This window comes from Oryzias latipes, chromosome 9, assembly GCF_053564925.1.
Source record: "Oryzias latipes strain Hd-rR chromosome 9, Olatipes_Hd-rR_3.1".
NCBI classification, from domain to species: Eukaryota; Metazoa; Chordata; class Actinopteri; order Beloniformes; family Adrianichthyidae; genus Oryzias; species Oryzias latipes.
This window is the reverse complement of record NC_136245.1, coordinates 15,168,482-15,174,481: the sequence shown is the minus strand read 5'-3', so window position 1 is coordinate 15,174,481 and position 6,000 is coordinate 15,168,482. Positions and strand designations below refer to the sequence as shown.

Below are 6,000 nucleotides of genomic sequence, written 5' to 3'. Positions count from 1 at the left end.
TTTTTAAAAGAAATTCTTCTAATCCAAGACAAATCATACAAACTAGAAACAATGTGTCATGCACAGACAAACGTGTTTTGGTAACTTAATTAAAGAATTACAGGACAACATTTTCATGTAAACAATGTTTTCGAACTTTCTAGAGATATACAGTGAAACTTAGTCATTCTTTTATCAACATAATTTTGTAAACATAGCAATAGTTAAAGAACAGTAGGATATTCTTTAACAAAAGAGCAAACTACAGCTCTCCGAACTTGTGAACCATCGATTCATTCACTTGAGTTCTCTGGCAGCTGCTTGATTCTCATGTTCCTCCGCGCAGCTGATAGCTTTCAGTTTAAACTGTGCTTCATAATCATGTCTCTCTGCAAGTTCAAGTTCCAGCCTTGGTGGGTTTGTTCTGTTGTTTCTATCATGATATCACTTGACTTGGCAGACCCAGATGCTGGAACCCGGAAGAAAACCCAGGAGAACGTAAAGTAAGTAAGATGATTTAATTTACAACCAGATAGTTCAGTGGCAAACTTGAAAGCAGAGTTCAGATGCTAAATAGTATGATTAAGATCAGGAATCTTGGCTAGGAGGCGAGGCGTGGCTGGAGGGTTCGGCAGTAGCAGATCAGGAGAGCTTGGCTTGAACTAGATCCGAGACGAAGACAAGGAGCATGGAATGGTGACGGTAACCAGGTGAGCACTCGTGGATTTCTTTTCCTGTGGGTGAGGCATAAGGAGCAGATTAGCGAGAGGAAGACAGGCATGAACAAGATGCATGAGGCGACCAGACTATGCACCGTAGAGGAACAACAAACTGGCGATGAATACTGGAACTTCTTAAGAGGGCTGCAGGCTGAGAAGGTGAGTGGTTACAACTGGTCACGTCAGGAACAGAGCAGAGAAGGGGAGGGGGAGGAGAGCTGCCAGAGGCACCATGACAGGACCCCCCCCCCCCACTACGACCGCCACCTGACGGTCACCTGACATGGGCGGGTGGAGGGGAAGCGGACGGCGGGCACAAAGGGCTTATGTTAACTGGCTTAATTTGAGAGACATGGAAGGAGGGGTGGACCTTGAGGGCAGCTGGTAACCGGAGGCGGACACATGAAGGATTGATGATGCGGTCGATGACATAGCGACCGATGTAGTGGGGCGCCAATTTATGGGAGGTAGCCTGGATGGGGATGTTCGACGAAAGCCATACCCTTTGACCAGGTTGCTAAGTGGGTCCCACCACCCTGTGGCGATTAGCTATCTGGCAGTTGCTCTCCTTGGTGCGGAGAAGAGCGGCCCTGGTCTGGTGCCAAATCTGTTGGTACCACTGGAGATAGAGTTGGACCGAGGGCACTGCTAGATTGAGTTCCTGTGACGGAAACAGAGGTGGTGAGTACCCTAGGAAGGCTTCGAAGGGAGACATTCCCGTGGCGGTAGAGGGGTGAGTATTGTGAGCATACTCTAACCACACCAGGAACTTAGACCAGTCAGCACTATTTTGGGCAGCCAGACACCTGAGAGTAACTTCCAGCTCCTGGTTGGCCCTCTCCGCTTGGCAGTTGGACTGAGGGTGGTATACTGACGAGAGACCTGTGAGATGAACTGAGGACCGCGGCCTGAAACAATGTCCAACGGAATGCCATGATGGCACAATACTTGATTGACCAGAAAGTCGGCGGTCTCAGTAGCGATAGGTAACTGGGAGGGGGAATGAATTGGACAGATTTAGAGAAATTATCTATGATGGTAAAAATAACAGTATTGCCTTGAGAAGGTGGTAGTCCCGTCACGAAGTCCACTGCTATTTGAAACCAAGGGCGACTGGGAGTGGACAGAGGAAGCAGATGACCAGCGGGTGGAGAATTGGATGCTTTGGAGCGAGCACAGGTGGTACAGGCCGCAACATATTCGCGAACATTTTTTTCCATTGTGGGCCAAAAAAACGTCTCTTTATGAGATTGACAGTTCTACGTACCCCTCCATGGCATGCAATTCGGGATGTACGCCCCCAAGTGAAGACGTCAGACCTAAGAGAGGTGGGTACAAAGAAAGTTCCTGGAGGACATGGTACATGATCGGGTTCCTCACCTTGGGCCTGTTGGACCCTGGTTTCAATGTCCCAGGTGAGGTTACCCACAAAACAGGAGGTCGGAATAATGGTGGATTTGGTAGTGGTTTCAGAGGTGTTGTATTTTCTGGAGAGTGCATCAGGCTTGATGTTATGGCTTTCGGGATGAGAGGTGATAGTAAAATTGAACCTATCAAAAAACAGGCACCTGACGAGAGTTGAGTCGCTTAACAGATCGTAAATATGCCAGTTTCTTGTGATCCGTCCAGACTATAAATGGTTGTTCTGCCCCCTCCAGCAAATGACGCCATTCTTCTAATGCGAGATTTATAGCCAGTAGTCCCTGATTCGCGACATCATAATTTTGCTCTGCGGAGGAAAGTTTGCTTGAGTTTTCCAGAGGTTTCCTCACATTGGGAGAGACTGGCCCCTACTCCAGAGTCGGAGGCTTCGACTTCAACAATGATTTGTTTAAGAACATCAGGTTGGATGAGTACCGGGGCGGAAACAAAAAGTTCTCTGAGCTTAGCAAAAGCATTATTAGCTGCAGGATTTCAAACATCAGGGCTGTTGATCGAGGGGAGTTGAGTGAGGGGTGCGGCTATACAGCTGTCATTGCGGATGAAACGTCTATAGAAATTGGCAAAACCCAGGAATTGTTGTAGTTTCTTACGCGTCTCCGGGATCTTCCAATTAGTGACAACTTCTATCTTTGACGGGTTAGGTCGGATGCTACCTGCCTCAATGATAGACCCCAGAAAGGGTACAGTGGACACATGGAATTCACATTTTTCGGACTTGACAAATAACTGATTTTCGAGTAGTCTCTCTAGAACGAAGCGGACGTGGTGTTCATGTTGAGCAAGGTTATTAGAGTAGATGAGGATTTCGCTGAGATAAACAAAGACGAAGCGGTTGAGAAAATCACGGAGGACGTCATTAACAAGTCTTTGGAATACCGCAGGAGCGTTAGTGAGTCCGAAGGGCATAACGAGGTACTCATACTGACCCAAAGGTGTGTTGAAGGCCATTTTCCACTCATTGCCTTCTCAAATGCAAACCAGGTGATAGGCCTTGCGGAGATCAAGCTTAGAAAAAATATGAGCCTCTTGGACAGAATCAAAAGCAGAATTTATGAGCGGAAGAGAATAATTGTCTTTAACAGTAATTTGGTTCAATTCACGATAATCGATGCAGGGTCTTCAGGACTTGTCTTTCTTCTCAATGAAGAAAAACCCTGCACCGACTAGGGAGAATGAGGGACGGATGTGACCTGAGGAGAGAGCTTCCTGTATGTAGTTTTCCATGGCAGATTTTTCGGGACCGGACAGCTTAAATGATTTATCCTCAGGAAGAGTAGCGCCACTACGGAGTTCAATAGAACAGTCATAGGGCCTGTGGGGAGGTAAAGCACAGGCTTTAGCCTTACAAAACACAGTCTTAAGATCATGGTAACAAGGAGGTACTTTGGTAAGATCTATGTACTTTTGGAGACAGGAGAAATGGTGGAAGGAATAGCAGAATGTAGGCAATTAGCCATACAAAACGTACTCCAATTGGAGATACGTTGGGAGGACCAGCCGATCTGGGGATTTTGAAGTTGAAGCCAGGAGAACCCCAGAATAATAGGGGTCTGAGGGGATTGCGTGACAAAAAAACGGAGATATTCTCTGTGGTTACTGGAGGTGAGTATGAGAATGGGTTTATTGCGGTGCGTGATTCTAGAGAGTTACTGGCCACCTAACCTGGCCGCTTTGATAGGGGAACTAAGTGGTTCAGTAGGTAAAGAAAGGTGATTAACGAAGTGCTGATCTATGGGACTGTATTCAGCGCCTGAGTCGATGAGCGCCTTGAACTCATGAATCACAGATTTATGAGAGATCTTGACAGGTAAAAAAAGGAAATGTTTTTCATTAGTTTCCTGAATTATCCCCCCGTGGCCTGTCGTCTAACAGGGGGTTCTGGAGTTTAAACGGAGAGAGCATTGTGAGACTAAGTGACCTGGGTTCCCACAATAAAGACATAAACCCTCTTCCTTGCGTTTCTGTCTTTCTTCAGCAGTTAGTTTTTAATGTGCGATTTGCATGGGTTCCTCAGTGAAGCTACCAGATGATTCGTGTCCCGATGGAGGATAACATTAAGCATTGGTGTGCGAGTAGGAGTGAGACAATTGCTGAAGACTTCGTTCTGTTTGACGTTCACGAAGCCGGACGTCCGATCGGATGCGGAAATGAGATCTTCGAAGTGGTTAGCTTCAGGCTGAGAAATGGTCCTTAATATTTTCATTTAGTGACTGGTAGAAAATTTCCTTGAGTGCAGTGTCGGGCCAGCCTGCCTCAAACGCCAGAATCCGAAAGTCTATTACGTGGTCATTTACCGAACGGTTGCGTTGCTTGAGGCTAAGCAACCGTTGGATAGCTTCTTCCTGCTTGCTTAGCTGGTCAAAAACTAGATGAAACTCTCCAATGAATCAGTCAAATGGCAAATGAGAAATGGGATGAGTGGCCAGAACGGCTTGAGCCCACTGAAGTACTTTATTACGGAGGGCATTAACAATCAGAGTGATTTTGCTGTGATCATTCTGGTAATACCTGGGTGCTTGTTGGAAGATGAGTTGACATTATAGTAAAAAACCTCTGCAGGCTGGGTTCAGGCTGGAGGCGGAAGTTTTCCGGTGACGTGGCGGAAGTAGAGGCTGGAACGTTGCTGGAAGATGGTGGCGGAGCTGAAACAGTAGGATTGGAGATTTGTCCGGTTACTTCCATGAGAGTCTGAGTTATACCGTCGTGGTGGCGAAAAAGATCCTGCTGCGCAGAGGACATCTGGGAGAGAGCATCTGTTGACAGTTGAGGATTATTCCTTGTTGGAATATGGTGAGGCGGAGTCCTTCCGGGTCAGCTGGGTCAGGAGTTTGGCCAGTTCGTTCTGTCATGATATCACTTGACTTGGCAGACCCAGATGCTGGAACCCGGAAGAAATCCCAGGAGAATGTAAGGTAAGTAAGATGATTTAATTTACAGCCAGATAGTTCAGTGGTAAAGTTGAAAGCAGAGTTCAGTTGCTAAATAGTATGATGAAGATCAGGAATCCTGGCTAGGAGGCGAGGCGTGGCTGGAGGGTTCGGCAGTAGCAGATCAGGAGAGCTTGGCTTGAACTAGATCCGAGGCGAAGACAAGGAGCATGGAATGGTGACGGTAACCAGGTGAGCACTCGTGGATTTCTTTTCCTGTGGGTGAGGCATAAGGAGCAGATTAGCGAGAGGAAGACAGGCATGAACAAGATGCATGAGGTGAGCAGACTATGCACCGTAGAGGAACAACAAACTGGAACTGGAACTCCTTAAGAGGGCTGCAGGCTGATGAGGTGAGTGGTTACAGCTGGTCACATCAGGAACAGAGCAGAGAGGGGAGGGGGAGGAGAGCTGCCAGGGGCACCATGACAGTTTTGACGCTGCCAAAAGGAGATCAAGGCTGCAAAGAGGACCTACAATGCAAAGATGACAGACCAGTTTTCTGGTGTAGAGTATGTGTTTATGTGTAGAGTGCGTTACAATAGTCCAAAAGGGAAAAAATAAAAGCGTGAATCACCATCTCAAGACATTTTTTAGATAGGAGAGGGGTTATCCTGTATAACCTATGTAGTTACCAAAAACAAGATTTGACCACCGATTTAACATGTGTCTCCAAATTCAAATCGGTATCAAATATCACCCCCAGATTTCTGCAGCTTGAAGAAACACTGTTAGACAGAGACTCTAATTTCTGAGCCACACCATTTTGGGCCTCAACTGAACCAAAAAAAATTACATCAGTTTTGTCCATATTCAACTGCAGATAATTTTGGGCGATCCAGGTTTTAATATCAGCAATGCAGCTATTGAAATTCTTTAAAAGACCATGGTCACCAGGTTTAAAGGATACGTAAAGTTGAGTATCATCGGCA

The 6,000-nt window shown here is 46.5% G+C and overlaps 1 long non-coding RNA gene across 1 annotated transcript; it reads right to left on the bottom strand.

The window, feature by feature from the left end:
- Positions 1-483: 483 nt before the first annotated feature.
- Positions 484-4,787, bottom strand: LOC144994563 (uncharacterized). Its single transcript, XR_013658124.1, has 2 exons — positions 4,650-4,787; positions 484-713 (listed from the first exon to the last, which is right to left on the bottom strand). It is a non-coding gene; the product is annotated as an uncharacterized LOC144994563 (long non-coding RNA).
- Between the last annotated feature and the right edge of the window lie 1,213 nt (positions 4,788-6,000).